The sequence below is a fragment of the Crocodylus porosus genome, unplaced genomic scaffold, assembly GCF_001723895.1.
Source record: "Crocodylus porosus isolate Cpor-Errol unplaced genomic scaffold, CroPor_comp1, whole genome shotgun sequence".
Classification (NCBI taxonomy): Eukaryota; Metazoa; Chordata; order Crocodylia; family Crocodylidae; genus Crocodylus; species Crocodylus porosus.
This window is the reverse complement of record NW_017728947.1, coordinates 35,962,157-35,986,145: the sequence shown is the minus strand read 5'-3', so window position 1 is coordinate 35,986,145 and position 23,989 is coordinate 35,962,157.

Genomic DNA, 23,989 nt, shown 5'->3' with positions numbered 1-23,989 from the left:
AATGTAGGCCCAGCACTCTTTCCTGCTTATGCAGGGGGTCGGACTCGATGATCCATTGAGGTCCCTTCCGACCCTAGCATCTATGAATCTATGAATCTATGAGGCCCTGCACCTCTGGCTGCTGACAGGCAAAACTCATGACATGGGTGCTTGTGCAACTGTGTTTGTCTTGGGGTGGGGGTGGGGGGAACTACTGCAGGCCTGGCTGCTAACCTACTGTGTTACCAGTTATCAATCAATCATGATTCACTCAGAGACCAGCTCAATACACAGTTGCTAGCTAATGTAACTAGTTAATTAGCAACAATTAACACCTACAAAACAACAGACTAAGAAGAGAAAAGAATCAATACAATCACTGCCCCAAGACAGAGACAGTTAGTTGCACAAGCACCTATGTCATGAGTTTTGTCTGTCAGCAGCTAGAGGTGCAGGGCCCCAGAAGCCCCTGCACCTATCTCCTTGACAGCTGGAAGGCTTCATGGCCACAGCAGAGGCTGCCATGCCTGCAGCTTTCACACTACTGTGCCTTAACACACACAGTGTCACCTATGTCACGATGTTTGCTTGTCTGCAGCTTGAGGTGCAGTTCCCCCTAAACACCCACACTTATCTCCTTGAAACTTGGCAGGCTTTGTGGCCTTACCAGGGGGTTAATTTTGAAAAAAAGGGAACTTCTCAGTTCTGTCCAGGATTTGGAAATAGGAATATTAATTTAGCAGAACAACAAAAGAAAAACAACATTAAAAAGTGATTATTCCATATGAAACAAAAAAAAAGAAATAACAGAAATGACAAATAGAACCTAGTTTTCTTGTCCAACCCAACTGTGTACACACAGAAATTTTGGACCATGTTCATAAACTGTGCAAATATTACGGGACCGTAGCAGTTAAATATATAAAAGATCTATTAGATCACCAAGTCATTTTTTGTGCCAGGTCATGGGAATCAGTACATCATTTCAATAGATCATCAAATCTATTATTTTGCAAGTGTAAGCTATAGTTTGCCGAGAAAAATCTATAGTCTTGATTTTAGCCCAAAGGCGAATACTCCAATTAAGCATCCAAACTCTGGAATGGTTCTACAATTCAAATCCAGACTTAGAATCCTTAGAGGTTTGTCCTAACACCACTGTGAATGGTTGGTTTCCCCACAAAGTGTATGTTTGACATTTCTTCAGTGCAAATGTTTTGGTGCCCTGGAAGATTTTAAAGAAAAGTGTGATGGAAATATACCATATTTATGGCACTCTGTTATTTTATTCCATCCTTTCTCGTGTTCTCAAAGGCAATTTCACACTATTTCCTGAGGGGGTCCTAGCCTTGAGGAGTGATGACCTTTGTGTTGTATCTTTTTTTTTTCTAAGCTGTGTTTTACATCTTGTTGTGTCATCAACCAGTATATCAAGAGCATTACTACACTTGACTTTCCTTATTTTCTTTTTGACAGTGTCCTCAGGGTTGATAAATGGTCTTGCTTTCAAGGAGAAGGGAATGTATTTATTTTGGGTTTATATATAAGTTTATGAAATCATTACATTCTGCAATAGTGATGGGAACAGCAAGCACAAGCTATTACATCAGTTATCCCTTCTGGGTTCATTTCTTGGTTTCTTTCTATCATTGGTAACTACTCTGGAACCAGGAGTTTTTGGTTTTTTGTTTGTTTGTTTTTAATATCAATATGTTGCACTTGGATATTTCTGAAGGAAGCAACAGGGTGCTGGTGTGAAAAAAATAGCAATAACATTTGGACTGAATTTTTAGTCCAAATGTAACACATCTAAAATGAACCAGGTGCTTCTGAAAACCAAATACTCAAGGGAAATATTGCTTACAGATACTGTGAGATGAGGGAACTGAAAACTTAAAATGAATCGAATTCTCCTCTCTTGTTCTTATACTGTCCATTTCATACAAAGCTTAGTTTAGCAGATACCTCAGTAATTTTTAGTCAACTCATTATGAGGTAAGCCTTGGAGAATGTAAAAGACTGGAAGGCCTGTAATACAGTTTGAAGAAGTTTTCATTGAAGTACATTTGCTCATTCCATAACACGAAAAAATGAGGATTGCACTGATATACAAGAAGAAAGCATGAACCTGGAGCAAATGATCAAATGTGTATGGGGAAATGGAGTTGTGAAGAAATAGATACCATGGACAGGACTCAGAGCAATGAACCTATCACTTCTTTTTCATTCTGAGGTTGTAATCAATTCTGTTTATTTAGTGATGGTCCAAATGTTCATGGCCTGCCCCATCCCAAAACTTATTATAGGTTGGACTGTATAATAGGCTCCTTCCACACCCTTAACACATTTTTATTACCAAGGCAATGGCTAGAAGGCCTCTAAAAACATACCTACAAAAAGTAGCAATTTTACATGTTATTGAACCCAGGAGTTTCCCTTATTTGAACAGAGCCCAGAGCAAAGGGATCTCCAACTTCATTTCCAACATAACAGACATTACAAGTACTAATAACAGCAGTAGGCATGCTTGTTTTATGGATGTGAAATCAGCATCAGCATGTCCAAAACAGATGGGTTCACAAATCAGTTGGCAATGATTTTTAAAAAATGTCCTCTAGAGAGCTGGTGCAGAGCCCAGGCTCTGTCATAAGGACTCTTCCTGTGACACTATTTTATAACAACGCTCTCTCCATGCAGTGGAACCAATGAGTAGTATCAAGAAGCCAAAAAGCCATGGGCCACCATAGACTCTACAGCCCCCTCTGTTCACCTGATACCAGTAGTCACATGCTTTAGATTATTATGTAAGCAACGGGTTGATACTGATTACTGAGCGAGTGCCAAATGCATGTTTACTAAATATTAGTCTCTGACTATGACTAAATTAGGAAATTTGTTTTTATTTGTGGTGTCACTTTATTATGTACACTAATTAGGTTTCATATCATATGACACCCGGGGGGTTATTTGTACATAAAAAGAGAGATGTTGAGCTCAATCCCTTTTATTGAGTGTGTTAATGAAATTAAACTGCAGTAAATAAATGGATGTAATTTGCCACCACACAAACATTTCTGTTTCTGAATTGCTGGGGAGCAGATCACACTATTGCACACAGTTACAAACTGATCAAGTATTACTTTTTTTTAATTTTAGAATGGCCTAAGAGGAAGTATGAGTAATTAAGACCAGCCTGAAATTACTTTTGAAATACTTTGGAAACTCTGTTATATTATGCATAATGTATCGGTACACTCCTTACAAAATTGAGTTCAATTATCACTGCCTGAGTCATTGTCATTTTGGAGCCTAGACTAGTGGTTCAGGTAATTCATATCAAAGAACTTATTACAGCAAATTCCTTCAGCAGCCGTCTGTATCATGTGATAAGTTGATCCTCAGTTTTGCTGCTGTATCACACTGGCAGTGGCAGTAAATTTGCTGGGATGAATTCCCTGTGGTCACAGATTTGTTCAGCCAAACAAATGGCCCTGCTCAGCAGCCAGCAGATGCTGTCATCTGCACAATATAATGATCTTGCCTCCTCTGATTGCAACTATCAACATTTTAAATATATATAAAACAGATATAAAGTCGGTGTATAATGCAGCCATTTCTGTGTTTGCTACTTGCAAGTGTTCATCTTTTGTTCCTACCCTTCCCCTCAATTCCTCCTCTAAACTCTCCCTTTCCCTTGCCTCACATGTAATAGAGCTATGCTACCTACTCTTGTATGTTCATTTATTTATTCATTTATTTATTTTGCTCCTGGTTTCCTACCATTGAATAATTCACAGAGGACACATCTAAATGTGCCTTTGTTACTGCGCCATGGTTTAGTACTTCCCATTGAAAGTACTAAATGATGGCACAGTAACAGCTCATGCTGCACCATGTCAGCAGGGCATGATTATTTTTAGCCCCTACACTGCCACAGCAATGCACTATAATGAGATAGCACATTGCTACAGCAACATAGCTGTGGCATCATGGTTCATGCCCACTCGTGCTATGTCACTATAGTGTGTTGCTACAGTGATGAAACGTCACGTGTAGATGCGCCGAGGCACAGTGTTATAGTATGGCGAAAGTGTTGGCTTGGCGGGACTTTCTAACAAGTGCTGATGACGTCTTTTTCATAACTGCATAGATCCTCTTCTGGTCCAGCTGCGAAAAGTTTATATTCATGAAACATGTCCCAAGTCAAAGATGTCTACCACAGTAGAACAACATACTTCATTGTTAGCAGTAAACGGTGGTCTCTGTCTGCTTTACAATCTTTTTATAGTTGTTTTCTATCTGCCCTGAATGTACACAGTTGGCTGATTTTCCAAATAAAATGTCATATAAGGTATGAAAGGCTCCTAAATTTGCCTGTATTCTGTTTCTTTAGTGACCCCTATGGTTGGTTATTTCAGAACAGAAATGAAAAAATCATACCCCATGATGATCATAAGTTGGTGGAGAAATTAGTTTCAAGCTATTATAATGTATATTCTCCCACCACAGTTCCCTACAGGGAATGTGTTTGTCAAGCCCAGGTTGCCTGTGCTCTTGATCATTTGCTTATTGTGGTTGTACATGGACAACGCTGCTGAGCCTTGAAGCTCTCTCATCACTTTGGGTCAAGCAAATGCCTTTTGAGAAACCCTACATGTTTGAACCATAAAATCATTCAGTACCATACAGTTTTCAATCAGCATTTGCATAGGCTCTTTGTCCCTAAATGTATGCCATGAAGAGAAGTACAGCACTGCAATCAAACCTGCTTACAGGAAGATGCACATACAGGCAAATGAGTTTGAGGTGAATGATGCAGAATTCCCATATCCCTCTAACCTCAATTAATGGCCAGAGTGACCAGGGCCAGAGACATGTAGCAGGAATCTCATTTCACACTGTCTGCCTTCTTGTTTTATGTTGTTTTGTAAACACAGTTCATTAAATTTACCAGCAACATATACAGGAGAGGTAAATATAAGCCAATAAGTTTAAGGGAAGCTAAATTGATATAATGTACATGATGCAAGAAGGTATGCACTAAGGTCCCTGGTATATGTTACACTTCAGACATGATTAACCAGTTACTCACATCTTAAATTGTAACCCACCACACATTAATGGAAGTAATTGCATGATAAAAAAAGGAATAAGCCACAAAGTTATTACACAAAAAATGTGTAATAACTTTGTGGCTGGTTCTTATCTTGCTGTTAATTTAATGCGTGGCCAGGCTTGAGCTCCTAGCCATGTAGTGCACCCCTATGCCTTGGGCAAGAAGTAAGATTGTAGGGATCATGTATCAGGTCCCATTATGCCTTTACTTACACACCTGCCATGGGCCTAATTTTTGTTTTAGGTACAAAGCCCACTGAGTGTCTATAGGTCAGGCTGTAAGTATGTATTATTTTGGACAAGGAAATACTAAAAATATGTGGTGAACTACATAGTTAATATATGAGCTTTGGAGAGAGGTGGAGAATGTTTAAGAAAGCAAAAAGTTTTAAGGGGGAAACTATGGTATGATGGTCTTGTTTAATTTTCAGGATAGCTTTGTGGAAATGGATAGCACTGGGCATATAGAATCATAGAAATTAAGGGCTGGAAGGGACCTTTCTTAAAAGATCGTTGAGCTCAACCCCCCTGCTTTGATCCCAGCAAGATATCTGTCTAGTCTCCTCTGGAAGACATCCAAGAGTTAACAGTCCAAGTACTCTGGCTGGAATCAAATGCCAATCTTCCACTGAAAAATACAGTATGCCCAATAATGTGAATATACTTATTTTGGACACTAAATAGAGGATGCAGGGACACAATTAATCTATTCTTTAATACTTGAGTTTTAAAAAGGTACTACTTGCCTACTGTAAAATACATGAAAATTGTCATGTCTATGTGCTGCTTATAAAATGGTAATAAATATTTCTGAATGCAGGCATGTTACAGGTCTAATCAGCATAGGTGAATCTGGGATTTTCAAAAGAGGGATTCAGGTGGTGTGGTGCATCATCCCATATAACATATCACATATTTTTCTGCTGGTAGAAGCTTTACTAAATACGCTAGGGGCTTAGGGCTATGTTATTCAATTTAAGATTGAAGCACTAACAAAGATGACTTTATTGGAATGAGTTAAAAACAATCTGCAGGGCTGTGAATTGGAGATACATTACCAGGAGCAGCTAACAAACAAAAGAATTGCAGGAGAAAGGCTAGCTTGACTAGTGGAACATCAAGACGATTAAAAAGGAAAGAAAGTCATTAACATTTGGATGCATTTCAAGGGTTCTGAGAAGGGGGAAAAAATGGAGCTCCCCCATGGGAGATCCCTTTGCCCTCATTCTCCTCCCTTACCCCTCATTCTCCTCCAATCTCAGCAGTATTTTCATGCTACATGTAGCAGGAATCTCAGCAGAATTCCTGCCCAGAGCAGGGGAGGTTGGACTTGATGATCTTTTGATGTCCCTTCAAGCTCTTAATTTTTATGACTCTATGAGCAGCATCAATTCAGACCCCTTCAGCTAAGTTTCTCAATGGTCACAGTACAACTAGGTTCAGACCAATCTGCCACTGCAATTTGTCACCCTTTTTCTGTGCTGTGTCTGTTCTCTTTACACCTAGCCTGAAATTATCTGGTGGTGAATAAAAACATTCCTTGGGAATTCTACATCTTGCTGCTACTGCACTGAGTTATTCCACTTTTGAGCCCCCTCCTCAAATCAAATCTTTACCAAGCAAGACCAGTATACATGCACCCACTGACGGCTCACCCCTTCTGCTCAGCTGCATAAAGTCTCTCCATAACAGCAGCTGTTCCATTGATGCTTTAGCACAGCTCTCCTGAACTGGTCACTGAGTAGACTGCTTACTTCCTGTTGATGCATGGAAATCAGTAAGTCCCTTTGGCATCTGTTAAGGTGGCAGAGCTGGAGAGGGAAGGGAAGCTACTGTGACTAACAAATATGATCTAGAGAGGGAGGAATGTGCCAGGGTAGGATAAAAGAACAAGGAGCAACAGTCTCAAGTTGCAGCAAGGGAAGTTTAGGTTAGATATTAAGAAGAATTTTCTCACTAGGAGGGTAGTAAAACACTGGAACAGGTTACCCTGAGAGGTGGTGGGATCTCAATCCTTGAAAATTTTCAAGACCTGGCTAGACAAAGCTTTGGCTGGGATGCTCAAGTTGGGGATGGTCCTGCTTTGACCAGCGGGTTGGACTAGATGACGTCCTGAGGTCCCTTCCAACCCTAACTTTCCATGATTCTGTGATTCTTTCTATAACACCTGTGGAATGAAGAGTTTAGAAAGAATCAGTTACATTTTGACTGGGGTCATGAAGTCAACTGACTCCCTGTCTTTTGCCACTGCCAGGAAGTTGGTTTTAAATATAAAATGAACCAGGAATAGACGTGAGTGCAACTGTACCATTCCCCTCCCTCCCCTCCCCCACAACCACCCCCATAAATTAGACATCTGCTTCTAGTTATAGGGGGGCTAGTTAGCAGATGCTGAGAAGCAGACTAAGCAGTCATTTTTATTAATATTAAATGGTACTCAGATTTCAAGGATGATATAAATCATTTCTCACACTGATATGTGGTAGGTCCTCAGACAGCTCTAAATTATAACATTTTAAACCATAGGAGTATCTGCTTTGTAGGATATTACTTACTATGCCTGTCTAAATGGTTTTGGACTAGATAAGGATTTCCTTTTCAGTAGTTTCATATGAGTTCCCTCTTTTTCCCCCAACATACACACAATCCAGCTAGAGTAACAAAGGCAAATTGTTTTTGAGGTGTTTAGTACAATATAGTATCACCCAAAACCTCAGACTGAACATTGCTAAACTTGGAAAAATGTTTCCAATCTAATTTCTGATCTTCAGTTTTGGGTCTGGAGCCTGTGTCAGGTTAGCATAGTGAGAAATACTTCTCCTTGCTTCCTGTTTTAGAACTTCAGCTGAACCTAAAGGGTTCAGTTCCAAAAATATTTGCTGTACTCAAAAGAAAGTACAAATTCATGCTTGGGGTAACTGGGACTAGAAACTGCATATGACTTTCTTATGACATTTCAGATTCGCAGTGTTGCTGATTGTGCCAAATATGCGCAAACAAACTTGTTCATGAAAGGTCTGCAATTTCTATTTCCTCTCTGCAGGTACTAGAAGCTGTGCACAAATACGAATAAAACAGTAATAATGAAAAGAGGACAGCTATAGTGTGTATTTTTCTGAACACCAAAAAGGGCTCCCAGTTGGATGTGGCTGGATTTGGGAAAATGTTTTCAGTTCACTTATTTTCAGTGTAAATGTTTACCATATCTTTCTTGACAAACCCTAAGGATTTAGTTAGGGACAAGCAAAGTTTATTTATTACATAAACATTTGTTTTTTCTTAAGTAATCATGCAAGCAATCACCAAAAATTTTCCACAAGGAATGTGGAATCAAATTAAATTTATTGCATATAGGGAAACCTTAGGACTGGCTTTGAAAATTCATATGAACTATGTAAAGTTTTGTTTTGTTAAGATTTTCCTCATGTTCCAGTCTGTGGACAAGTAGGGAGTGCTTTCAGAGGGTATGGCCAAGAGGCTCATGCATGTATCACAAATATATCACCAAACTGATCTTTCTGTCCTTTCTACACTGTGAAATAAGGCTAACATAATATGATGAAGAGATTACTATAGAAGATTAACAGTGCTCTATGGGCTGACTAGAAAGCTCAACTTCATCTCCTGAATCAGTAACATTTTTATTCTTAGCAGCCAGTCTAGCCAATAAAACATAGACATATATGATCTGTGTTAGAGAAAAAATTTAAACAGAACCAGAAAGGAACCCAATGGCATTAAGAACACATGTGTTAAGAGATGTCCCCAAAACAATGGCATATAACAAATGATAAAGGAACAAAGCTGGAATTCAAATAACAAAACGTTCTGAATATTAGAAGAAAGCATGTTTTATTTACATAGAATAAATAATATTATGATTGGAAAAAAGACACATTAAAGCAAAGATCAACCCTAAGTTGAATGTGAAATTAGCCACACTTCATCTTGTAGCAACTAAACTATGAAAGACTGTGTTTTCAAGGAAAAAAAAAATACCCACCTCCGGCAAACTACAGGCAACATCTGCAACGCTGCATGCAGTAATCCCTGCGAAGGGATACCGGAGACAGGAACAGCAGTGATATTAGACAAATGTTACAAAAACAACAGGCCAAGTGATTGGACCAAAAGGCACATGCTGTAAATTAAAACTTTAAAAGGGCATATGGTGACAAAAGGACAGAGGGCAGCATTGCTAGCTATTCTTGCCTGTCAAACAATATTTTTTCATGATGCTTATACCTACAGGACATACATGTACTCTGTCAATTATGCTGTGAGCTGTGAGAGGATCTGAACTTTGGCTGTATTACAGCAGAGCCTTTGAAATGTGCTAACAATTGGTAAACTCAGGTAAGGGAGCCAAAGACTGAAGAGGAGTTCATTTATTCCATTCTTCCTCCCCATTGCTTCTACTCCCAGAAGGTGACCCGTACCTGTCAGGGCTAAACCATGCTTGAAATTATGCAAAGCAAGCTCATCAAATCCCAAATCCCAGTTGGAGGTAAGCTGGGTGCATCTATACAGTCAGTAATGCACCTTAGATACTGCACATTTAGTTTAGTATTTGCTTAATAAAGTACTAACTAAATGCGCAGTAACTACAACTATTGCTCAGTAGCACCGGTGCATGGTTATTTTGTGATGCTTACTGTGAATTAGCCTAATAATGCTACACAGTAGGCTGTTAGCATGGTTTTTAACCACCACACTACTGTGCAGTGTTATTAAGCTAATGCATAGTAAGTGTCTCATGTAGTCATCCCTCAAAAAGAAGCCCTGCCCTCACTATTTATATGAGCTCAGACCAGATAACAGGTGAGTTGTCTGGGCAAAAGACCATCTTGCTGTGCTTCTGACCTGCTTGAACCCCTAAAACTGACTCCAAGCTGTGAACCTCTGGCTTGTGAATTTGTGCTCTTTCCTGATTGCTCATCTTCCTGACATGGATTTTCCAGCTTGGATCAACTGTTTGTCCTTGTGGCTTCATATCCTGAGTCAGGCTGATACCTGGCTTGACCTTGCCTACACTCTGGTAACACCTTGACCACTCAGACGCTACTGTCTGTGTCCACTTGAACTGACCACCCATGATCCAGTCAGTCTATTACAATACTGTGAAGGCCGTGGTCAAATGATGGGTGAAAGCATGATGAAAACTTGCCAATCTTCTTCCTACATCAAGCCTTTTCTGTACCTAAATGGCGGGCTTCACTCACATTGGTTATGTGCTCACTCCCTGCCCTACCCCACCACTCAAATGCTTGCCCAGGCGTGCACACCGTGCTGGGAGCTACCCTTTCCCCATCCCCATGCCCCACAAAATGAAGCTGCTCACGGCTCTGTCCCTCACCCTGCCCCAGCTGGGCAGCTCCTGTTGGTGCCCCTTCACTTCAGCACCTGGAGCAGTCACAACACTCATCCCCAACTTGCTATAGCACTGTGTATAAAAGTATTTTGAAGCTTCTTAAAAGTCTGAAGAAGGCACTCACAATCTGGACCTTATCACCTTAGTATCCATGGCTGTGTTCAGATGAGTACAGCTGTGGAGTATGTGGCTCTGCAAACACATACTGCACATTCAGCTGTTCTCCTAACTGCAATGGAGCAGTGCGGGATTGGAGGGAGGGGCTTGTTAAGACCTGGATATCCAGGGGTCAACCCCCCCCCACCCACACACACACAAAAAGGGAGTCAGTGCTTGCTACTTAAAACCAGAACTTGTCCAGCCAGGCTCTGAGCTGCCGGATTGCCACTGCTGCAGGCCTAGGGGTCCCCCAGGACCCTAGGTAAGGCTGCTGGAGCCAGCCCAGTACTGGCCCCAGCCTCCTACCCTAGCTGGGGTAACCTGTTGCATGCTAGAGGGCACATCACACAGTCTCTCCCCAGGGGCAACAAGCAGCAGCACACTGCTAGTTGTCCCTGGGGAACCAAATGTCCATGCTCATGTGGATATGGCCCATATGTCTCAACATTATTAGTGAGGTTTATCTTTGCAGAAGTCCTAAAAGGTACAGAAATGTTGTCTTCATTTTAATAAAGTACAAGGGAGGTATAAGACCTGCATAATGTCTCATAAAGAATTCTATGTTACAGCCAGGCACTGTACCTAGGTCTCTTGAGTGTAAAATCAGTGCCCTAACAACTAATCTATTCCTTCCCTCACTTCAGAAAGGAGAGAGGAAGTGTTTTGGTGAATAGTAACAAGCACTCTTTTACAATAGTTGCATTTAATGAAACACAAATTCCCATTAGGGGTTGGGTTGCTCAGAAGGAGGGTTGCTGCTTGAAGACTATATCTTAAACCGCATAGTGTAGCTGGAATGTGGCTTCGGCTGGACAAGCTCTGGTTTTAAGTGGCAAGCACTGACTCCCTTTTTTTGTGTGCGTGTGTGGGTTTTTTTGACCCCTGGATATCCAGGTCTTAACAAGGCCCTCCCTCCAATCCTGCACTGCTCCACTGCAGTTAGGAGAACAGCTGAATGTGCAGTATGTGTTTGCAGAGCCACATACCCCACAGCCGTGCTCATCTGGACACAGCCATGGATACTAAGGTGATAAGGTCCAGATTGTGAGTGCCTTTTTCAGACTTTTAAGAAGCTTCAAAATACTTTTATACACAGTGCTATAGCAAGTTGGGGATGAGTGGTGTGACTGCTCCAGGTGCTGAAGTGAAGGGGCACCAACAGGAGCTGCCCAGCTGGGGCAGGGTGAGGGACAGAGCTGTGAGCAGCTCATTTTGGACTAATAAACCCCAGATTATGTCCACAGAGAGCAGCTTCATTTTAGAGCTCTCTCTCAGACATTATTGGTGATGTTTCCTTGTTTGTGATTCTGTTAGGGAAGAATCTTTCTCTTACAAGAGACTCAGGGATCTCCTTAGCAGCCTTGTCTTCATGACATAATCCTCTGGGCTGAACTGGGATTGGTGACAGCATATGTTTTCCATATCCACTCGAGGACACCTCTTCATCTGGAGCCTGGCCTTACTACCCAGCTTTCACAGGTTCCATATTAAAGAGAAACTATGGCTTGAGGATTTGGTACATTGGTTACCAGGTCTGTTAATAATCACATACAGGTTTCTCACCTTTTTAACTTCAGGCTGTAAAAAAAAGAAAAGAAAGAAAGAAAATTTTATTTTCCCTCTCTTTCTGCTAAAACAATGTTGTTTTTCTGCATTAAGAGAGAGAAAGAGTAAAGAAATTGGCACAAAATTCACAATCATTATTTACACCCTGGGCTCTTCAAGATAGAAATTACAATGAAGTAAATGACAAAATGAAGACACTGATTTATGACCAAGCAATTTAACACATTACACTTAGAAAGTATTAGCATCTTATGAGAAACTAAAATCAAGTGAGCTTTTGGAAGGGTGGTTGCTGTGAGCTAGAGTGAAACACATTGCTGTATGAGCAGAAAATAAAAACAACAGAAGCCATATTTCTTATTTCTGTATCTGTTAGATGGCATATTTTCCTGCATGGCCAGCGAAGAGGGGAGGAAATGAGTCAAGGCTGATACAATGTTTCTCTTCTGTGTTTCAGGACCCTGCCAGACATTCAAGTAAAGGCACCATAGTATCTGATGCATGGTCCTCACAGTTGCACTTCCTATCATGTCACACATACATTGCAGGAGGTGTGATTGTGGGATCAAGCACCAGATCCTATCATGCCTTATTGCTAGTGCCAGGGGAGCCTGGGATCATAATCCCAGACTCCCCATGCACCACCAAATAGCATCTGGGAGCCTTATCAGCTGATTCAGGCTCCCAGCCATAGGGGCACATCCTGTGCCAGGGAGTCCCAGACTGAATGACGCATTCAGTCATTGGCGACACGTAGGGGGTGCACATGGGTGCACATGCACCCCCTGAGCTTGGCAGTGCACCCCCTGCAAAAAGGTGTTGCTGAAACTGCCAGTGGTGCCTGCAGATGGTAGCCACTTGCCACCCCCGCCCCCTCAACCGTCAACACTACTGGTGGTATCTTTGGGCAGTCCCCAGTCACTGCTGGCTGCTGCCGATGCTGCCAGCAGCATCTACGGGTGGTTACTGATCACCCGTCAAAGCTTGCCACCCCCCGTGCCACCAACAGCACTGCTGCCACCTGCGGAAGCTTGCTGTGTCCCCTCCTGCCCCACCTCTGGGAGCACTCGGTGTTCATGTATTCATCTGATGATGTGATAGAAACCAGCCACAAACTTAATGTCCATTTTTTGTGTAATAACTTTGCAGCTTCTTCTTTGTTTTATCACATAATTCATTGCATGAACATGTGGCCAGGTAACAGCTTAAGTGTAACTTGCTGGAACCATGTGAATTTTGAATAAATAACTAGCAAATATAATAACTTATGCCCTTGAATTTAAACACATATTTCTTTTTTTAGCTCAAGACTTGAAGTCAGACTGAAAAGTGATTGAAAATTTACAGTGTATTGTTCATACGTATGTCTATTTTACAATTAAAACAGTGTAAGGAAAGTTTACTCTTAGGCACCAGCTATGCAACATGAGTATGAAATCTGAGGGTATATCTAGCTGAGTGCAGATGTTTGATTTCCAAGGGACAAGTAAAAGTGACACACCTTGAGTCGCAGTTACTTGTCCCTGGGGAACACCCATGCCACACACACTTTGGCTGCAAGTTACCCTGCGGGCGGTAGGGGAGGCTAGGATTATTACTGTCTAGCCCCAGAAGCCTTAACTGGTGTCCTGGGGGCCTCCTAGGGCTGCAAAAGTGGCAATCCTGCCACGTAGTCACAGCCCAGCTCTGAGCAGCCTGGCTCTGCTTTTCAGCAGCATGCAGTGCCTGTGAGTGTACTGCTCCAGTTTTTCTTCCGAGGTATTTTTGACCCCTGGATATCCAGGGGCCAAAAAAAACCTGCACAAAAAAACAAACTAGAGCAGAACATGCACAGGCAGTGTTCCCTTGCAGCACAGAGAATGCCTGACTGGGTGGTTTGTGGTGCTGCAGACATGTTTATGGTGCCACATATTGCACAGCTATGCTTGTTTGGACACAGAGTCAAACTTGGTTCTTTTATTCCACAGTACAAATTATACTTTCAGCAATACTTCTGCAAACATGATATCTTCAGTAGATTTGCACAAGCATCACCAATTAGGAAATCTTTAGAAGTCTTCAGTGGCCTTGGTTTTCTCCAAACCTAAAGCAAGTTAGAAGCATTCAGTGTTTCCTAGGTATAAGATTATCTGAACTTCTCTCTTTCTTATTAAAAGGGATTGGCTTGCAACACACTCATCTGAGCTGGTGGCTCCACTATGGATAAAATGAGAGGAAGGGGATGTGAAGGACACAATCATTTTATGCACCCAAATGGCAGTTTGAATCTTACTCCTTGTTCAGTACAGCTACTGGACGTGCACACTAGGCTGCTCTCTGACTGGGAGTGGATACTGGATACAAAACATATGAAAGTCCCTTCCTCATGAAGCTAACACCTGCTAGTCATAGGTTTTTGCTGGGTAGAATTTTGTGAGTTACGCTTGCCCAGAATATGCATGTGCAAAGCTGTGTGTCTGCCTGAAAATGAACTTTTAGCACAAACAATGCATAAGGCCTTAGTTATATGGGTGTATGAGTGTCATCTGGGCTTGGAAAGTAAAAAAGTTCCCAAAATGCTCTCATCCGTGGTCCCACCAAGATTACTTGTGATTGATAAGAACAAGGCTATTTTTTTCTAATGCAGCCCCCTCTGATATTTTGATATTTTTGGGGCATGGATCAAGCAAAGACCAAGACTACATGGGGCTCAGCAATGTTGTGGAGGCATAGACACAATGAAGAATCTCCTGGTCTTTTGCGTAGTACAAGGCATCTGCACATTTAGGGCTTCATCCCGCCACCTAATCTGTGGCTATGGGAAGATTCAGGGAGAAGAGCTGAGAAAGACCCATTGCAGAATTTACTTCCCCTTACCATGATGGCTTTTAAAACCAAAGGAAAAATGTGTCCCGAATCAGGCCCTTTTTGCTTTTTGCTGATGTACAACAAAGAGTTTAACTCATTTTCTTTTTCACAGTGTGTTGGCTTTACAGGGTTAATAAAAGTAAATCCTAGTGACATTTGTTTTAGCAAATCAATTCAGCTTTTCTGTACACATACATAGAGCACAGCTACAGAATGGGTTTCATTTTGTAACTGATTTATAAGGCTGCTAAATTAAATACCTTCTATTGTCAGTTTTCCAGATTTATGGAAAAGATTCTGTTGGTGTAATGGGGCCCCCTACCCCATTATCGAAGGAGAGAGGGAGCTGGGATTACCTGGATGGTTCCAGCCCCCTGGAAAAAATCATAGGGACAGAGACCCCTTTAACCAAATGGCCACCTGCCCCAGGTGCAGCCAGCACAGTGTGTCTAATGATTGACAGGCCTGGGGTGGAAGTAGTAGGTCAGATGACCCAGAGAGGGGTTTCAAGGCATATAAGGCCAAGGCCTAATGCAAGGTGGACAGGCTGGCCCTGCAGACTACAAGGAGTGGTGCTCAGGGAGGTGAGCAGCATGACTGGCCAAAGAGGAAGGATGCTAGACTGCAGAAAAGCTGCAAGGATGCCCCTATGTGATGAGGCAGAAAGAATAAGCATTTTGGGCCTGGTGCTGTAGCTTTTTGCCACAGTGTGGGGTTGACTCAGGAGCAAAAGCTTTTTGTTTTGCAGCACATGCTCACAATTTTCTTTTCTGTGAAATCTGGACTGGAAGACTACAGTATGGCTCTAGAGGAGGAGGAAATCACCAAGAAGGGTGCCAAGAGCACCCCAGGTCCTAAATCCTTCAACAGGGTGGTGGGAGTGCTGTTACCAGCAGAAGGACTGTGATGTCAGACAGTAAAAATGGTGGGAGGCACAAGCCCAGAGCCTGCAAAGTGCAAACTTGGGGCCAAGGGGCCCAGAGCTCACAAAAGGTGTGGCTGGACCTGGGCCCCCAAAAACCTGAGGGACCCAGCCAGAATAAAGTGGGACAAGGCCAAGGGGCCTCAAACCAGTCAAGACCCCAAGACCTGAAGCAAAACCCCTGTGCCCTCTATAGGGAACTTCCCTGTGCAACTATAACAGGAAAGTGTGGCAGGCAAGACAACAGGGTGGGACCCTGAGAAGCCAAAGGGGGAAAGGAAGGCAGGAACCAGGTGGCCACCAGGGGGTGACTTTCCTACCCCAGTGCTGGACCTGCTACATTTGGGAATATTTCATGTTACAGGAATGTCCTTGAATGTAAATAGCATTCAAATAAACATTGCTAAAAATATGAATGCACCTAACTTGAGCTAAACTACAGGATAAAATACAAAGGTATTTGGTACAATCCTGTGAACTGCCCATTACTTTTCAGGGAAGACTTTAGCATTCTCAGTCCAATATTTAATAGAGTGAAGACCATACACATTAGTGGATACTCTCAATCATGGAGACGTCCTGAAACCAAAGTTTTCCCTTTGGTTTATGCTTCTTTGTATTTTTGTTTTGGTTTGGTTTTGTGCCTTTAAGAAAAATTGCTGCTTAAAATATGTGCAATACTACAGCTCGTATAGACAATATTAACTAACTAATTAATTAGTCATTTTCCCACTAATGGTTTTTCCATTGTTTCATGAAATAGAGATTTTCCAGTCTCAGGTTATTCCATGCTCCCCCTGCACCAGCAAGAAGCAAGCTCCCATGGCTTGAAGCCCTATGAATCCCAACTAACCCTCCCCGGGGCTAGAGGATCACTGCAGGTTAACCCCCCCAACCACCCCCAGCCCTGGGAGTGCACGAAATCCCTGGAGCCAGAAGATTACCATAGGGCGATTCCCCCCCCACTTCGAGGAGTTTGGGAAATCTGTAACGTGTAGAGGGGGCCTTAGAAAATGAATAAACAAAATGTGTTTATTGTATCCAAGAAGATCATAGAAAATAGATAAAGCTGACTGAAATAAACATGAATTTTGCAAAGGTTTTGATTGAAAACTGTTCATAATTTTATAGAGCCTTACAAACATTCTATTTATTTTAAGCCACAGTGCTTTCCAATCATTTATGTTTTGTTTTGGGATTGGGATTCAAAGAAACACAACTCCTTAATTAAAATGGCAACATAAAGTTTCAGTCCATTTAATAATGAAACCAGGTGGACCGTTATTTCTCACATGGTTTGATACAAAAGCTCCAAAATCATCATAGAAGTATTCTAAAGGGAGGCAAAGACTTAAATATTCTTACACTTAAGTAGAGCTTTTGTCAAGTCTAATCTATATTTCAGACAAACTCCGTCTGTTTTTGTATTCATTTGTAATATAGGTGATTAAACTGAATTAATTATACATTCTTGCTTGTATTCCATCATTCATTAAGGTGCTTGAGAGAGAAACTTGTGTATCTTGATAAGACAACCAAGAGGGAGAAATATTTAAGTAATTAATTCTACACTGAAATGAAAGAGGCAAATAATTTGAAGCTTTTGTGTCAAAATAGCCAGTGATGTGACAGGTTATTAATTATGTATATTACGGTACTTTCTAAGAAGCAACCAAAAATGGGACTCCATTATGTTAGGCACTGTGAAAATAAAAAGTAGCATACAGTTCATGCCCTGAAGAGCTTACACTAAAATAGACAACATGGATACCTGATGGGTGAAGCAATCAGTATAAATACACAAGCCAAGGGAACAATATTATGACATCAAATGTCATGTTGCTACCAGAATACTGTAGATAGATGGTAGGTTTAATTATGAAGGAATAATTGGAAGGGAAAAGGCAAAGGGAATAGGAAAGTGTAGTGAGTGGTATAGGGCATGTATATGGGTAAGAAGGACAGGTACAGAATGAAGGTGAATGAAAAAAGACTGAGGGAGTAGGGGAGGAAAAATTGCAAGAACCAAGGTAGGACAGGGCTGACAAATTCCGACTAAGATTGTAAAATGTTTTCTGAAATTCAGAGGGCTCCTAACTGGACAACTTCTGAAGCTTCTCCTGCTGGTTAGAAGTCCTGTGGGTTTCTTTTACCCTGCCTCATCCCTGAAAAGCAATGCTTAGTAAAAGGAATGGATAGTGTCCCCTGAGCCATAATTGCCTAGGATAGTATGAGTTTTCCTCTGCTTGAGAACAGCATGTACAATAACTTGGGCCAGGTATAGACGTTATACTTTTACTCATCTAAGAGATCAGAATCAATTCTAAACTCATTTCCATACAGATGTTTGGCACACATTGACCAGTCTAAAAATGGCAGAATCAGATCTAAGATAGATCTGGTTCAAGGTATACTAAAATCAAATTGATATAGGTTAGACCAGTGCATTGAACTTCTGTACTAGTTCCCCTATTGATCCAAGTTACATCACTGTTCTCCGGCTTCCCAGCTTCCTTTGCAGACCTCTGCAAGTCCCCTGTTGCAGGGAGGTGTGCAAGCACTCAGCCCATGTTCAGCCACTCCCGCTGAGTGCCCAAAAGGCCTCACCGATGAGTTCTCCCAGAGCTGAACCAGTACAGGCCCTCTTCCCAGCCCTGCCTCCTGCCTCCAGCCATGTCAGCCACAAGCAGGCAGCAGGGGGAAGGGGAGCATCTATGTCTCCTGCACAAGCCCTGAGACCAGGGCTCCTTAGTCCCCAGACCATGCCCTCACATCCTGTCAGGAAGCACTCACAATGTACACACAGACTTGACATTGAGTCCAGAAGAACCCCTGTACTCAGGCACAGCTGCACAGACCCCGAACCCTAGCTCCTGCACACCCAGCTACAGATCCGCTTGCCCCTGCACTCAGGCAAAGCCCTACAAACCCTGGTCCTGGCTCCTACATACCCAGCCAGAGACCCCTGTGCCCCTACACATGGCCACAGCCTCATAGACCCCAACCCTGGCACCCACATACCCAACCAGGGACCTATGGGTGGGGCTGCCAGGGGGCAGAACACTGGGACTAGGCCTGCATAAAGGCAACCCTGTGACTTCCATGGCTTGACCACTGTCAGCACGTACCTGGGCCATGGGCACCTGGGGTGCTGCAAGACTTTTTTGGCCCATAGCTCCAGGGTCCCAGAGTGGAAAATGAGCATCCAAGCTGGGGTAAGTAGGTGGATGCCCCTGCAAACTTCAGGAGCAGGTGAGGTGCGGCCAGTTGCCTCTGTGCTGCAGATAGAAGATACTGGAAATTTCCCAGCCAGATTGTAGGGCACTACCAGAATCACAGCGTGTCTGTTGGAAGCCTCTGGAAAGTTTAAGGTGTGGGGGTGCCCTGATCAGTGGAATCCTGGTCACTTTGGACAAGCTAGATCAATTCCTCCTCAGGCTTTTTGAACATCTGTACTTAGCCTCAGTCAGAAGTGATCAAAACTTAGCTACAGGAGCAGGAAGAATAACTAGGAGGGGTTGATCAGGGCACTAGACTCAGTCTTACACAAGGTGCTAGTATGGCCCTCCTTGTCTTGGCATGTGTAGCCCAGTCATAGGACCCAGGCTGGTACAACCCCATGCCCAGCATTGTATCTGAGAGGGAAGAGGTTGGAATGACTCCCCCCATCCAAGGCTTTGCCATAGGAGGCATAGCCCTGAACCTGACAGGAGGAAATAGGGCACCAGGAGCGGCAATATAAGCCTGGGCTGCCATGAACAACTTGTGCCTCCTGAGGCTGGGGTGGGCATGGTGGCTGCCCACAGGCGACAGCAGTGTTGGCGGTGGGGGCAAGACAGTGAGAAGTGGGGACTGCCGGCAGGTGGCTGCAGTGACGGCGGCGGCAAGGGGGGCTGCTGCCTAAGTGAGCCCCAATAGGTAAGACTCCACTCCTCCTCAACTCCCCTGCTCCCACTCTCCAGTGATCTTCATAATCCCTTCCCCCATCTCTGCCCTGCATGCTAAAAGACCTTGCTACACCTCTGAGGAAGGTGAAAGCAGTGTCAAAAGTTCCTGTGGTGACTAACAACAGATTTGGATTTGGCTAGTTGTTTATGTGTAAGTAAATAAACTGCAGGTTCAAAAAGCATTGTGCTAAATCTGTTGTGATGGTAACTGTTTACACTTCACCTTAGATTCATTTTATATTTCCTTTTGCGTGTACCCCTTAAGTGACGGATTTGACTTCCTGCACTTCACTCCATATGGAACTGATCAGAGCATACAATCTTGGCCTGACCCACCTGCTTTCCCACCTGTGATAACTTCCCATGTGCAACTTCATTTGGCTCCCCGAAGCCTTTGCAATCCAGGGACTTGTGACTAGCAAGATTAAAGTGGCTCAAAAAAACCCATCTTCACAGCAGAGTAATATTTATTCTTTCACCCAAAGTTCAAAGTATACAGAATAAAGATAAAAGCCTGCATCTTACACCTTAAGTTTTATTTGCCAGCTAACACCTCTCTCTTTCTGGGGAAAACAATCTACACTGCTCACAGCATGCTCCCTCTCTCTAATTCCTTGCAGGCCTTGCTGTCAGCCTGGCCAGTGTCTCCACCCAGTCACTCTCTCTCCTTACTTTTTTCTAGGATGAAAAAGTATCCCCATCCAAGTGTTTAAGCATTGTTTGACCTCTTTCTTCTCAGCCCTAGCCTAATGATTACCTCTTCATGGACATGAACCTGGATATTGTGTCCACTGGGATGCTTCCTTTTTGGCCATGCTTAAGTTTTCCTGCTCGATTTCAGCTTAGAAACCCCTTTTGGTTTCTAACTGCATACCAAATAACATATATTAAAAAACACACAGAGACATGCAGCATTTTCAGAACAAATACCAATATTTCCAATTTTATTAAACTTGCCCATCACAACATCAGGTGTTTTTAAATCTCTAAAAAAGGAATAAATAAAATATTTATGTTGCACTCTGAGTGAAGATCCAAGATGCTTGATAATTCGTTTGAATTTTGTCCATTCCTAATTGAAAAGTCAGGTCTACTGCAAGAGACTTGATTGTTACATCGTTAGATGAATTAATGTCCCACAGACTTGGAATTGTTGTTTTATTAAATGGGAGCATCTCTAACATAAACATGCTGCTAGTATTTTTTTAATTTTCAACATTCACATGACTCATCTCACAGTCAACATCCCCACTCATCTGAAAATTGTTTATCACTAAGTAAACATCATATTTTTTCTTCAGCAAGGCAGTTTTACTGAGGGTGAAGATTTGCTGCCTCTAAATGAAAGTGATAAACTGTTCATACAAAAACTGAAGCAGCATGTCTTAGAACTTCATTTTAAATAAATAGAACTTACATCCCCTTAGTGAGATGAATACGCTTTTTGCTTTATTGCCTTTTGACAAAGTTGTAGATACAAATAGGCATTTGCTGAGGCAGCAGGATTGTTTGCAATGCTGAGTTTCTAAGGTGTGTTATACTGCAGTTGGTACAATGCACACCCAAAGACCTAATAGTCTTTTCTCAAATCAAACGTGCATTTTTATGTAAAATGTTCAAATGAGCACATGTGCGTGGGCAGTCCTTACAAACTGTAATTATATGCTAAAGCCATGTTAATTTGTCGTAAAATTGTGGTGTGATTCTTTCTTACTGATTTTCATTAGCATGATAATTGTTTATAAACATAATCTCCCACTTCATAACCCAAGGGTGGGCGATTATTTCAGCTAGTGGGACATTTAATGAGTTTTGGTGAACTGTGGAGGGCTGCATACATCAAATCTTTCAGAAGTTATCATTTTAACAAATTGGAGATAACAAACAAATCATATACTAAAAATCAAACATCTACTGTAATATATCTGAATTTTATTTCATAAAATATTTTTTCTCCTGATTTTTTTTTTTTAATAGCAATTGCATAATAGCTCAAAATAAAGCCTTACTCTTGTATTTCGTATATGTAGGGGGTGTGGAGTATGTGTGACTGGGCATAGGGGTATGGAATGTGTCGGGGTGTCTGGGGGCTGGGGGGGTAAATGAGTACATGTGTCCTGCATGCTAGGTCCTAGGACCTGGCCAGGGGTGAGGGGAGGGATGGAGAGAGAAGCAGAGGGTACTCACCTGGGTGATGTGGGGCAGATGCAAGTGTTCACCCCTGCACCTACCTGGCTGCCTTCCACGTACCCTTGTAGACAGTGAAGTGGGTGGGGGGTGGACTGCACCTGCACCACATCACCCAGATGAGCTCTGCTGCATGCATCCCCTGCCACTCCCTCCCTCCCCTCACCCCCAGCCAGCTCCCAAGACATAGCATGCAGGCATTCCCCTCACATACATGCACTATTCAACCCTCTCATCCTCCTACACACCCCCTACCACCTAGCTGCAGCTTCTCCCCTGTCTGTCTGGGCATGTGGTGCCTGGCGCATACCCCCATGGCTGCCGTCACTTCCCTGCACTACCTGCTGCCTGGAACAGAACCGCAGTGGCATGAGGAGCAGGAGGAGGAGTTACTGGTGGCGGGGGGAGCCAAGAAATACCCGAGCGGCTGCAGCAGCAGTGAGAGCAGCCCTGCCAGGAAGCTTTGTGCGCTGGTCAGGGCTGGGGCTGGGGTAGTGCCATTGGAAGGTTTGGGGCAGGTGTGGATAGGAATTCATCATGGGCTGCCCAAAGCAGGAGTGGGCAGGGCTCAGCCCCATGCACAGTGGTGCCGCAGCAGCATAGACTGAATACAATCCATTGGCAGGCCAGATGTGGGCTGCGGGCCATATTTTGCCTACCTCTGTTATGACTTCACTTCTCAAGCTCTTTCTCTATAGCATCCAAGTCTGTCACTGTCAGAGACAGAATACTGAGCTGGATGGACCATTGATATATCTACATGCCACTGAAATAGTTAGCATAGCTGCATGTTCATTAATACACAGTAGTTACTGCACATTTAGTTTAGTACTTAATGAAATTCTAAATGGATATGCAGTAATTACAGTTACTGTGCAGTAGCGCCAGGAAATGGTTTTTATGTGACAGTTAGTGTGCGGTGTTATTAGGCTACTGTGCATTACGCGTCTCATGTAGACACACCAAATATGATACTTGTTATATTCTTATGTTCACCTTGCCAAGTTAAACTTTAAAAGCAACAACACCATTACCATTTAGCACTAATGCAAGCATTTCTATTTACATTTGATTTTATAAACTTTTTAATATGTTTTGAGCCAATGCCACAGTGATAGTAAGTCTTTCTACATGAAAAAACCCTATAAAATAAAATAGAAAATGGAATTAATTATTTGTTGTTTAAACCGTCCCTAGAATCAGATATACTATTACATTATGTCGATAGCATTCTATAAGATAGTTTAAAATACTGAAATTATACTAAACTGTATAATATTTTCTATGCTTTTGAGTAATTTCTGCAGGTATGTGAAGGCTTGATTCTTCTTAAAGAATAAAGAAAAAAAATAATTGTAATTACCAATGAAATGAAAGGTGCTGACAACATAGAGAGTGACAGTTATTTCTGTTCAGAATAGACAGGCTATGCAAAGAATTCAGAGCATTTTCCTTGACTAGTATCCACTATACTTAGCACAAGTACAGCATCAATATAGAAAGCTTTGTAATGAATCAAAATGTGTGGATGATACTTCTGTTTGTACACTTTAAAGTAGAGAAAAAAATACAGGACGTATAGAAATTTTAGGCAGTACAGAAACTTTAGGCAGTTTCAACTGATAACATAGAGCAGTGGTAAGCAACCTTTTTTGATTCAAGACACCCAGCAAACATTAGCTTTTAGCTTTCACTCATTTCTTGACTATATAAAAATAATAGAGAAATTCTGCCTTGCAAAGAACACAGAAAGATCACAACAGGTCAGAATGTTTTTGACACTGTGGGTACATCTACAAGTGGCCATATGACACCTTTGTTACTGTGCCATCATTTAGTACTTCCTTTTGGCACAATAACAGCCCATACTGCACCATGCTGGCCAGGCACGGTTAT